The sequence below is a fragment of the Myodes glareolus genome, chromosome 3 (assembly GCF_982192425.1).
Source record: "Myodes glareolus chromosome 3, mMyoGla1.1, whole genome shotgun sequence".
In the NCBI taxonomy this organism is placed as follows: domain Eukaryota; kingdom Metazoa; phylum Chordata; class Mammalia; order Rodentia; family Cricetidae; genus Myodes; species Myodes glareolus.
The window spans coordinates 90471986-90484821 of NC_142028.1; the positions used below are offsets into that span (position 1 = coordinate 90471986).

The 12836-nt window shown below is 44.5% G+C and overlaps 1 protein-coding gene across 2 annotated transcripts in view; it reads left to right on the forward strand.

The window, feature by feature from the left end:
* Positions 1-752: 752 nt before the first annotated feature.
* Jak1 (Janus kinase 1) overlaps positions 753-12836 on the forward strand; it is a 115726-nt gene continuing 103642 nt past the window's right edge. The window contains exon 1 of one of the 2 annotated variants that reach the window (XM_085686305.2): positions 753-951. The gene's annotated coding sequence lies outside the window, so the exon portion shown is untranslated. The remainder of the gene's footprint in view (positions 952-12836) is intronic. The other variant, XM_048453157.3, reaches the window with a different exon arrangement.

A 12836-nucleotide genomic window follows, 5' to 3' on the forward strand; every position in this document is an offset into this window, starting at 1 on the left:
ATCCTGGATGTAAAACAAAGGAGAAGGCCGATGTAAGCATTCATCCTTTCTTCTTCCTGACCACGTGTGCAATGTGATCTTTCACCTCCAGCTTCTGTCACCTCGACTTCCTCATCATGTTGGCCCGGGCCTGTATCCCTTCAACTGTGTTCTCTACAAGGAATAAACCTTCCCTTCCTTAAATTGCTCTTTGTCACATATTTTATCACAGCAACGGGCAAAGTGACAGACGAGGTTCTTGCAAAACAAGTCTCTCCTGAGTCCTCTGGCGTGGCTGGGATGTAGGCGGAGGTAAACACCGAGGGACAGGGATAATGCCTCCAAGGGCACAGGTCACTTCAGCGACCTGAAGTGAATTCTGATAATTCTTATTCCTTGCATGAGTTCACGCCTACGTCTTCTCCTTCTTTTTTGGAGTCAGGCGATCTCACAGAGATCCTCCTGCCTCTGCCGCCCGGAGTGCTGGGATTAAAGAAATGTGCCACTACACCCGATTTGAGACCAATTCCTACGAAGTAGAAAGATGACACTAGCAGGGACGCTCGCGCGTGTGCGAGACCGGATGGGGGCGTGGCGAGCAGGCGGAGAAGACGCCAGGGTCCTCAGGCTTGGGTCTTGGCCCCGCCCCACTACGGGGGAAGCATCTGACGTCACGGGGGGCCGGGCCGGGCGAGGGGCGTAGCCTACATGGGCGGTCCCGTGGGGGCGGGGCCTGCGGTGGAGGGGCCGGGCGCCGGCGCGTCCTGGAGCGCAGGCCGCCACAGCCGCGGAGTAGCCGGCAGCCGCTGACGCGCCGCGGGCCCGCGCCCATCCCTGCTAGTCCTCTCGGGGCCTCTTCTCAGCCGCGGGGTCCACGCCGGGCCCCGGACAGCTGGCTGACTCGTCAGCCGGACGCCCGACCCGGACGGACGCTTCGCCCCGGAGCCGCGCGGCCCGGCGCACACGGAAGTGGTGAGTGTCACGGTGGGGAGGTGGAGACGGGTGGCCGCGGTCAGCTCGGGGACGGTGCGAGGGGCGCGAAACGGGGCGACCGGGGGTGACCGGTGCGGCCAGGGCGGGAATTTCCAGGCGGCAGCTGGGAGCGGAGAGGAGGAGGGCCTCTCCGCGAACAGCGGCCCGCGCCGCCGACATCCTGTTTATGGCCCCGAGGCCTGCGCGCCGACCGCCCCTTGCGCCGGGACAGCCTGACCGCAGGGCTTCGCCGAGGGTCGTGGCCCGCGTCCTGCATGGTCGGCTCTTGCCGGGGGACTTTCTGGGTTTTGGGACTGTGTGGGGCGCGCCCGGGAACTCCGCAGCTTGCTGGAAAGCAGGAGGGCCATGGGTGAAGGGACAGGGCAGAGGGGACTGCCAGTTCCTACCCAAAGGGACCCGATTCATCGAAACTGGAGTAGTGTGGCTCCCCAACTCGCGCCGCTTCTGCGCGGCCGCCCGCTTGTCTCAGAAGCTGTAGACACCGTGGAGACACTCCCAGGCTCCTGGGATGCGTGTTTACGAAGGAAGTTCTTTGGGGAGACTAGATCAGAGGTGTGGTTATCACCAGGTGCCTGTGTGCCCCCTTCGAAGGTGTGTTCTCGGTGATTTCCCGGGGGACAAGGATTGTGCCCTAATTGATAGTCTTAATTCACGCCTGTGTTCTGTCTTCAGCCCCTGCTTGGATGCATGAGTATCCATGCTATTAAAATTCTTCCCCAACCATAGAGCTCAGTCGCCGGTACTTATGGTAGTATAAAATTGCCACTATTTCTTTCAAGGAAGAAGGCATAAACACCTTGGGTCGTTTAATAAGTAGAACACGGAGACAATTAGATACAAGTATCAGGTCTTTGGGTGTTGCCTTCCGGAAAATAAATATTTTAAAAAGAAAATATTTGAGTTATGTATTGGCATACATGCAGTGTAAAAAACTTTTTTTTTTAAAAAAAGATGAACATTTTATATTGATTAAATCTTTGTTCCTTCCTTTCCAAAACCACATTTTATGTTGCCTATTGCTTTTGATTTCGGAGACTCTGATGTTTTTCAAGTATTAGGATTTGGGGTAGCAACAATACACATACCCCTCACCCCCCTAAGTATGGTCTGGCTCAATCAGTTGTGCCCAATTTGAGAGATCATGTGTGGGGGTACCAGGTGAGAAATAAGATTCGGGGTGCTGTGTAGCAAGTCATTTCATTCCTGGCTTCCGTTTCCCAAGATCCAGGGGTACTTTTTATTGAAGGATCAATGTGTTCTTTTGTACTCTGTGGTGAAGGTTAGTGGAGACTGCCAGCCAGCATTATAGACAGCCACAGCTGTCTATACCAGATATAGCATGCTTTGTAATATGGAGTAAATGTCTCTTTTGTGTGGATCTAGACCACGTTGAAAAAAAAAAACCAAATACATCATACTAGAGGCAATGTGAACATTATGAATAGTAATCATAACTTAATTTGATGTATCATCTTAACTAGGCACTTAGACTGTATTTCAGTTTCTCTACACTGCTGTATTTTGTCTTTCTTTCTCAGATTTCAGTGTTGTGTTTCACGTTGAAAACAGCTAGTTTAAGCTGTTGCAATCCCATGCCAGAGTACACTATTTACTGGCTCTGAAAATGATGCTAGAAAGTGAATGAATATTGGTAGAGTATTCAAACATTTCCCAAAATGTAACCATGTTCCATTTTGTTGTAATTGAGGCAAGTGTTAGTATAAGTTTGTTTTACAGATGATTTTCTTTCTGGCTTCTTGGTGACCTCCTTTTACCAATTTAAGGTGCTAGGGGGAGTTAGGCTGTAAAATCCTTAATTTGGGCAACTGCTATCAGAAGCTAGTGAAAAATAGGGAGTTTTGAGGATAGAGCTGGCTTTTACAGGAATATACTGGCTTTAAATTGCATGAGGGAACTTCACCTTGGGTCTTCTAAAGAACACCATGAAGTCTGCCAGTTTAAATAGGCTTACCTTTACAAACAGTAGTGGTTCTAAGGAAGACTGGTCGCACCAACTCATTAGCAGCTATGGACTTTAATACTGTCCAGAAGACATCATTCTGCTCTTCTGAATAACTTGAAGAAACACATATATTTGGAGAGAAACACAAATGAAGCAACTACTGAGAATATATGTGGATTTAGAACCATTTTTATACAGAGAACACTATATAAATAATTGTAATAATAGAAGACATTTTACAGCCCAATGAAGACCAGGCAGGACACGTATTTGCTGTCAGATTTTCTGTGTTTTCCCCATTAAGCACCCGTATGCTGTATCTCCTTAGTATAATCTAGTGAAATGATGTTAAGCTACTAGATTTGTTGTCTGAAATATGCATATTTGTGCAAAGAATCTTTTCCTTTTGTTTTCTTGAGACAGGGTTTCTTTGTGTAGCTCTGGCTGTCCTGGAACTAGGTCTGTAGACCAGGCTGGCCGCAAATCCAGAGATCCACCTGCCTTTGCCTCCCAAGTGCTGGGAATAAAGGTGAGCATCACCACACCTTGCTTGTGTGCAAAGAATTTTTAAAAAATAATTTCCCGGAGCCGGAGAGGTGACTCAGCACTTAATAGCACTGAGGACCTGAGTTCAATTCCCTGCACCCACACTTCAGCTCATAACTGTCTGTAACTCCAGTTCCAGCTCCAGGGCATCCAGACATGCATGCAGATGAAACGCCAATGCACATAAGATAAAAATAGATCATTTAAAAAATGAAATAAACTAATTTTCACACAAGAAATTTCAGGTGAGCAGGGAATTGGCTGCTGAAGCAGAATCTAGCTGATCAAGCACCTTCTGATGTTCTCTGATGTACTGTGGCTTAATGGTACATGGAGCCCTGCCATAGAATAGACATGCATGAAGGAGCCTTGATGAATCTTGCAGACTAGTGGTTAACAACTTGGTAAAGTTTCATGCTCAGCACCGTTCTCTAGGGCATTTTGGAAGGTACACCCTGGGGGGAAAGGTGGCATCTAGTGGGTAGAGGCTAGGTGTACTATTAAATATCCAGCAATGCACAAGACAGCTCTTCCTATAACAAAGTGTTACCTGGCTCAGATTGTCTTTAGTGCTCAGGTGGAGAGAGCATGCTTGGGGATGCCAGGTGAGAAAAGAGATATTTGGCCTCATGTTGTGACAAGTTATTTCATTCCTGGCACTAGGTTAGTTATTCTGCAGTCATTGTGGGAAGCCAAGTCATTAATGCAAACATAATGCATGGAAGCCCAAGGACACAGAAACTAGAGCTGCTCTGAAGAAGCTGCATAAATGAATTATTGGATACAGTGGAAGCGGGGGAGGAAGACACTAAGTTTGTGTGCTGAGTTTAGAGTATGGGGAATGATTTAATGTTAATGAATTATTTAGTATGTTTCATTTTCTGGGCAGAACTTTCTTGTTGTTTTTCTGCTTCTTTTTTTTAAACATATAGCTTATTTTCTCACAACAAAGAAGAAACTCACTGTAGAAAAATTAGAAAATGTAAGAAAGTAGTAAGTAGAGGAGACAAACACCCTCCATGTTCCCTTGCTTTTCCCATATAAAGACAGTCACATTCTCACCACATTTCCTTTGAACGTGGTTAAAATTGGAAGCAGACTTAACCATAGAAGGGAGCAGAGCTGTTGGTGGCCGAATGTACAAGTGAATGCTGCTTGTTTCTATGTCCTCCCTTTTCCCTTTTTAAATAATTCCAGCCAAGTGAGGTGCACATCTGTAGTCCCAAGTATTTGGGAGGCTGGAGCAGGAGGAGTGCTTGAATTCAGGAGTTGGGGATCAGCCCGGGATAGACAATAACAGATCTTTCCCTAAAAAATGTTGTAATACAGAGGTCCAGAGACATGGACTAATCGCTGTTAATGTGTTTTGTGCTAAGTACCACGTCCTTTAGTTGTTGTTTCCTCTGCTTCTTGTTTTCCTCATCCTCAGTGAGGTATGCCACTGTAGCTTCCGGTCTCAAGAACTTTCTGGTAACATGGTTTTTAAACAGCTGCCATGTTGAAGTGCTGGGGTTTCATGGGTAGGAAACAGATTCCTGTGAATGCTCTTCCCTTTGAAGTACACCTACAGTTTTCATAGTTGTGGCAACCAGAAACAATAAAACTTGCAGTTCCTTCCTGTGATACCTCCAGTTGAAGTTTTATGATGTCTGGTTCTTCACATCATTCCCCAGTACTCGGCGTACATCCTCAGTCCCAAGGCAAGATGTGCGCTAGGAGCAAAGGGAAGAAATAGTAATTGTTGGGAGAGCAGGTTTTCCTCTAGTCTCGGCTGGTCTGGAACCATTAGGTGGCCTCAGATTGTGTGTGAGCCTCCTGTTCCAAGCCTCCCAAGTGCTGGGGTTAGAAATAGGAGCCAACAGAAAAATTCTTTTAAGGGTACTCTGGCCAGAGGACAGTTGACATTTGTTGAAATATTTTTAATCTATGTAACTGGTTTATTTAATATCCAAATTCACATGACACTTTGTCCTTTTATTAATTTAGTAAGTATGTATTGACCTCTTACTAATAATAGTCACAGAGAGTGAGTAAATGGAATAAAATACACAGGAATCCCTGCCCTCATAGAGTGTGCAGTATGGCAGAAAAACCTTGAGGGTGTACCCAGTTTTGGTGGCATGGATTATGCATGCAGACCGAGTAAGTCCCATCCATGGTGTGGTTGCAGAAAGGCCCTACAAACCTTCAGAGGACTCCTTTGCAATCTGAAGATTAAGGAGTAGCTTATTTTTTTAAAATATATTACAATTCAGCTCATTCTCTTTTATACATAAACATCCCCTGGTACCTGCTAAGTGCTTGGCAGATGACTAAGACACATACAGAAATAAATTTGCTATGTATAAATATACATAGCTTTTACAGTGAGTGGTGCTATGGCAGAGGTGAAAATTAAGACTGTTAGGTCCCTCAAGAGAGCTAAACCCTGCTCAGAAATGCTTTTTAAGAAGAGACAGGTGGAGTTGGGAGGTGGCTGAGTAGATTAAGTGCTTGGAGTGCAAGCATGAGGATCTGAGTGTGATCCTCAGCATTCATATAAAAGACTGGATGCATTGACATGTGCTTGTGATTCCAACGCTGATTTGGGGATCCCTGGGACTCACTGACTAGTTAGAGTTACACTAGCTAAATATGTGAGCTGCAGCTCCAAGTAAGAGGTCCTGTCTTTTTTGGGGGGAGGGCAGGCAGGGTTTCTATGTAGCCCTGACTGTCCTTGAAACCGGCTGTAGACCAGACTGGCCTTGAACTCAAAGAAATCTGTCTGCATATGCCTTCTGGGATTAAGGGGTGGGATTAAAAGTGTGCCACCACTCCTGGCCCTGGTGGTTGTTTTTCGAGATATTGTCTTAAAATACAAAATGAGTGGCTCCCAAAACACACATGAGATTTACTTATGATTCATATGGACACATATCCCTATATGCATGAAAGTGTGTACACTCTCCATATAGAAAGATGGGACCAGAGTCTTGCTCCTGGGCTCAAGAAATACTCCTGCCTCAGCCTCCAAATAGCTGTTACTTAGGACACACACTACTGCACCTGGCAGCCAGTGGTTTTGAAGAAGCTTCATTTGAGTAGATCCTTGACCAGTGTGAGTCCCCTTGTTCTGAGGTCGGATGGAATGCTAGGAAGACATACAGTATGAGCGGAGGCTTGAAGTAAAACTGGGCATCTATAGAAGATGGGCGACAGACTTATTTGCACACTCCGATTAGAGTCCAGCCTTCTCAGGAGAGATCTGGAGGTGAGGCAGTTTGGGGTCGGCTTGTATGCAGAGACTCTCGAGTCTATGATCAGGAAGAGGTCAGGACTATGGCCTCTGTCCGTGGATGAGGAGGAAAAATGAGAGCATTTGAGAATAAAATAAGCAAATGGAAGAAGTGTGAAGCACTTTGAGTTCTGTACAGGATCAGCTTTTACCTTGTGCCACAGCACCCTTTCCTTCTTCCCAGTACCAAAAATGCTTTATTTACTCATCATTTCTCAGTTCTTCCCAAGTCTACCAGGAAAACAGGAAAGCCTGGAGTCAAACTAGGTGCAAGAAGTCCATAATGCTTTCCCTGAAGTGCAGCAAAACCCATTTTGTGTTGTTTTTAAAGCTATAAGTACTCTGACAATTTAACTGGTTTTCACGTCAATCAAAGATTGAATACAAGAGACCTAAGAGCTAGTCATAATTAGAGAATATGTGCAGAAAGGTACATCCTTGGAGGCACAGGGCACAGCTTTGTCCTGGTGGTTGAGGGGTAGAAGGATTATGCAAAGTGAGACCCCAACCTGAGTGAGACAGTCTGGGGCACTTACTGGAGAGGGAACCCGTGGTGAACAGTGTAGCAATTTGAAATGTCACTATTGCCAGTGTGGCTGATAACTGGTAAAGATGAGAAGGGCTTCTGTTGTAGTTTGTGTGGGATGAAGGGAGAGTTTAGGTTCTTCCCTTAGGCCACTTCCTGCACCTTGCTCAGGGGTTGGCTGGTGTGCAAGCAGGGGGCAGAGACATCAGCTGCTGCTCTCAGGCTTCCTTCAGGACAGATTCAAAGGTGTTTCTTTACAAAGAAAATCCTGCGAGGAATCTTCCCTTTATTCAGGGAAGGGGTAGAGAACAGCTGCTCTGTTTCATTCTTTTTGGACAAGTTTATTGAATTTAGGTATTGATTAAAAACCAATAAGCCAGGCATAGTAGTGTACTTTTGTGATCTTAACACTTGGCAAGTGGAGGCAGGAAGATCAGGGTCATTCTCAGCTAATGGAGTGTTTGAGTCCAGCCCAGGTTGCCTGAGCCTCTGTCTCAAAAACAAACAGGCTAGCAAACAATAACAACCTCCTCCTCCTCCCTTGTCAAAAGAAAGAAATAGATAAAAGAACAGGTGTTTGAAACAGCAGTCTTGAGACCTTTATTTTTTTAAATTTTATTTATGACTATTTACGTTATATATGTTTTACTTGCATGAACTTATGTGTACCATGTGTGTGCAGGAACCCGCAGAGGCCAGGTCCTGTTACAGGCTACTGTGAGGCATCCTGTAGGCACTAAGAATTGAACCCAGGTCCTCTGAAGAGCAGCCAGTGTTCTTAACTGCTAATCCATCTCTCCATTCCTTTCTTATCCATGTGCTTTGACGTGTAGCTGAATCTTTTCTTGTCTTCCCATTTAAGATTGAGAAAGACAGACACCCCCGCATCTGTTCTGTGGAGGACTGTGGTGCAAAGGCACCAACCTGACTCTGTAGGAAGACTGCCTGGAGAGATTTGAAGAGTTAACTTAGATGTAACATTTTCAGGAACATTGGGTGATGAGGCTGGTCTCACTACACAAAGTAGCAGTAAAAACAATTTGTAATGAATGCAGCTATCATTTATTTTTAATAACATCTTAAAGGGCTTAAGGGTATTAGAACTGACGGGTTCACCAATTAACCATGATTATATCTGTGGGCTTGTTTACATAGTTAATACAGTTAATTTTCTCTGAACATGATGAAGCTGTAATTTATAGCATTTTTTTCAATTAGTAGAATTTAAAATAATCTTTCATGCTGGTTGGTTCTTGGCAGAGGAGCACAGGCAGACCTGTTTGTAAAATGATGGCTTTAGAGTTTGTGCTGGTGGTGTGTCTGAAATACACACACATGCACGAATCAGAGAGGGGTGGTGGGGGGATAACCTGGTAAACATGTATCTTCCTGTGGAAAATCTTGGTTTTAAGTTGGTTTTTGGCCCCACACAGGAAGGCAGGCAGATGCAATTTGCATTATAAAGATAATATTTTTTTTTTTGCCACACACACCTACAAAGACATTTTAGGATTAATTTGCATAATTTAGGCTAAAGAAAGTAACATATGCATTGCTTAAATGTTACATACTGATTGATTTTGTTCAGCTGCAACAACTCTAAAATGCTGACTGTTTGCTGACCACATTGGGAAATGCTGTCTGTTACCACATTGGGAAACTCAGGTGATATCTGATGGTACTTCTACACAGCTCCCTCAGTCGCTTGTTTACAGAGATCTTCTACTCAGGGTGCTTGAACATAGAAGGGAGGGGGGTCATAGGTTGAACTGGCCTGAACATAGTGGTAAGCCCTCTTGATGTGGCTTTAGGAAATAGGCCATGTCTAATATACAAGCTGGCCAATATAAAAATGTTCTCAGGTTTTTATACTTTATTATTTAGCAGCTCTATATGGATGTATGTGAAAACAAAGTCAGCTTGACTCTGTCCTTCAGGTTTTTTGCTACTAGAAGAGAGCAACTTGGCAGTTAAATAAATGTTTGTGATGTTTATGCCAAGTGTCAGAAGAGATGTCTTGTTGCTCTAAGACAAAGATGGAACAGTATAAAGCGAGCAAGCTCTGTGTAGTAAGTTTTTTGTATACTAAGATCTGAAAGGTGAAAGAGGCAGTGCTAAGAGGTTAAGAAACTTTTCTATCTCTGAAGATGGTTCATGTTTAAAGGGCTTGCTCCATGAAGGCCTGAGTCCCATTCCCAGCATCCACATGGTGGAAGGAGAAAACTCACTCCTGCAAGTTGTCCACTGACTTCCATTGTATCTTCTCTGCCTCTCTGCCTCTCCCTGTTTCTCTCTGTCTCTCTCTCTGTATATGTGTGTTTATAAAAAGAAAACCAAGGTGGAGAATGGCTGAGGAAGGCATATGATATCAGCTTCTGGCCATGCACACACACATAGACATGTACACAGACATGCAGGCATACAATATGGACATGTATACAGAAATGCAGGCACCCACATGGGCAGGTACACACATATGCAGGCACACACATGGATATGTACACAGCTACACAGGAACCCACATGGACATATACACACACATACAGACACACACACATGGACATGTACACCAACATGCAGGTACCCACATAGACACACACACACACACACACACAGGCACAGGCACAGGCACACAGACAAAGTTTTCTGGTTAGAAGAAACAGCATATGCAAAGTCTTTGAATTAGGACAGACATTCTGTACTATATACAAAGAGGAAAAAATATCTGAGTTGTGATCTAGGCGGCCCTTAATCAGGTAGTATACTGTGGTTCATGTTACTCTGGGCTTTCTGGTGTGGTGAACAGAAAGTCAAAGGTTCTAAACTGGGCAGTAACATGATGGGATGGTATCATCTTTTGAAAAAAGAAGAACATAAGACCCCACTTTTTGCTACTCCTCCGGGGGGGGGCCTTCTCTCTCCACTTCATCAGTCTACTGCCAAATGTCTTGAATCTTTCATTTCCTTCCACCCACTCATTCCTTAACCCTTTACAGACAGACTGCTGTCTTCATACTCCAGGTTGCTTTCTTGAGTTCACCTTGCAGTCGTGTGTTGAAACCTTTTTTTTTTCCTGCCTTTGCTATGTAACAGGGCTCCTTGTTGGCAGATGCCCCAGCCCCACTGTCTTCCGGTGCCTGGGGCACAGTAAGCACTCTTCTTTCTTGTGTCAGTTCTCTTTGTGGGTAGCTGTGCTCTCCTCTTCTGACTGCTCCCTCCCCCAGGGAGCTTCTTCTCAAGGTTCATGTGTTGTGTAAGTGGTATAGATGTCCGTCCCACTTTTGCCTGTGCCCAGTTCTTTTTATTCCTTCCTCTCTGCTCCTTACCTTCCCAAATATTGGTTGAACAATTTTTTTCCGCTGTGCAAAACATTGGGGACAAGCAACATAGGCACTTGTGACAAGGGCTTGAGTGAAAGAGGTTTAGTGCCTGCCCTGAAGGAGCAAACATACTTAGATGTTAAACATGCCAATAAATAATTTCAGTGTAGCTTCAGATAGTGGAAAGTAGAGTAGAACATATTAATGAGGAAATAGAGAATGTGTAGGCTGGGGAATGGGCCACCTCTCAGAGGAAGCCATGACTATTGAGTTAGGGCTTGGAAGGTGAGTATGAGAAGCTAGTAGGCCTTGAAGAGATCAGGAGGAAACTAATAGGGGCGCGCGGGGTGGGGGTGGGGGTACGGATGGATGGAGAAGAGAGGGAGGAGCAGAAGCAGCACCTCACTGGAATTTGGGCTAATTGCCCTGCATCGTATCCCACTGGATCTCTTAAAGTGGTGACTTGTTGACACCTTGCATTTAAGTGCTCTGAAACTGATGCCAGCTCATTCTGACACATTGTCATACTGATGGACGGTTTCCCTGCTCTTCTTAATAATGTATCTCAGCTCCTGGGGCCACATAGTATCTGCCTTTGTGGGGCATATAAACTGTACTATATGTAGCATATAAACTAACCTGTGTGAAGGTCCAGTGTTTTCCATTATATGTGGACACTGAAAACTTTGTTTCTACGTATTTTGAATATGTAAAAGCCTGTTAGTTTCTGCCTATACAAACAGGTAGCCGGCCATATGTGGCCTTCGCTCTTACTGATCTCTCCCTGCTCTTTTCCCCATCCTACCCTGGTGATGATGTTCCTTCTCAAGTTCCTTTTCCCCAGCTATGACTTCCCAGCTGACTGATTTCACCACAGCCTTCAAATTGGCTTTTCTTTCCTGGAGCTCACCTCTAGCTACTCTACCTTTCCTGTCCCCAGCCTTCTTGCCTAGTCTGTCTTCCATGCAGATTCCATGCTTGATGGAGGTCACAGGATTTCTGGGGCTCCAGGCTTTTGAAGCCCTGTTGCCTATGGGAAACAGCCCCAACTTTTCCATCTAAGTATGTTTTGGCATGACCTCAACTTACTTCCCTTCTCTTTCTCATCCCTGCTTTTTGAGATAGGATCTCATTGCCCAGAGTAGTCTTGAATTCCACCTGCATCACTCTCTATTAGTTGTTAGCTGCCCCACTGTACCCAGGTTCTGGGTTGTTTGCACACTTATCTTTGTTGTATGGTCACAGGTTCCTGAGGAAGGGAACTGCTTCATGGAAATACCCTCTTCCCTGATAGGCTCTGAGAACTTCATTGAATAAATGCTAAACTCTGTGTAGGATCATAACTATTGTACACACTGTATGAGGAACTCCAAGCACAGGCATTTTACTGCAGAGTATCTGGGCGAGTTCAGTGGCTCAGATTTGTGAAAATTTTTGGTGGCTTAAATAAATAAATTTCAGGTAAATCATTAATATCCCTTTTGTGGAATTGATATGCTTTGGTTTTATAACCAGAAAGAAAAAAAGAAACATGTGTTGTGTTTCCTTGCCAGCAAACTCAAAATTAAATTTGGCATGTTTTTGGTTGCTACAATTTTTTTACAATAATTTTTGCATCAGTATTTCTACTAGACTGTCAAATGTTAGATTCTATTTTTATTTTTTTTCAATTTTCATGTATTTATGTGTGTATGTGTGTGATATGTTTATGTGTGCATACAGTTTTTTGGCCTGTTTGTGGGTGAACATGTGTGTGAGTTGTGCCATTTACATGCGTGGAGACCCAAGGTTAATGCTGGTAATCAGTTTCCATAATTCGTTTACCTTTTTCATTGAGGCAGGGTCTCTTAATCAATACCAAAACTTATTCATATTTAAGTCTTGATAGCTGGCTCGCTCTGGGGATCCTGCCTCTGTGTTTCCAAGTTAGAATTATAGACAGGCTGTCACGCTCACCTGGCATCTCTATGAGTTTCTGTGGATCCAGTCTTTATGCTTGCACAGCAAGTGCCTTAACCACTGAGCCATCTCTGCAGGCCCATAAATCCTTCTTTTAATTACTGCTTGTTTTGTACATGTCTTTTTATTAACAGAAGTATTTTCTATTCTGCTTCCCTTTCTTGATGATGGAATTATAAAAAGGGCAGCATGTGTGTTGGGTCATGGATTTGGGTGTAGGTGACTAAAATTGAGCTTTGCATAGTTGGACAAATGGTGCTTGCTTTTCTCACAAGC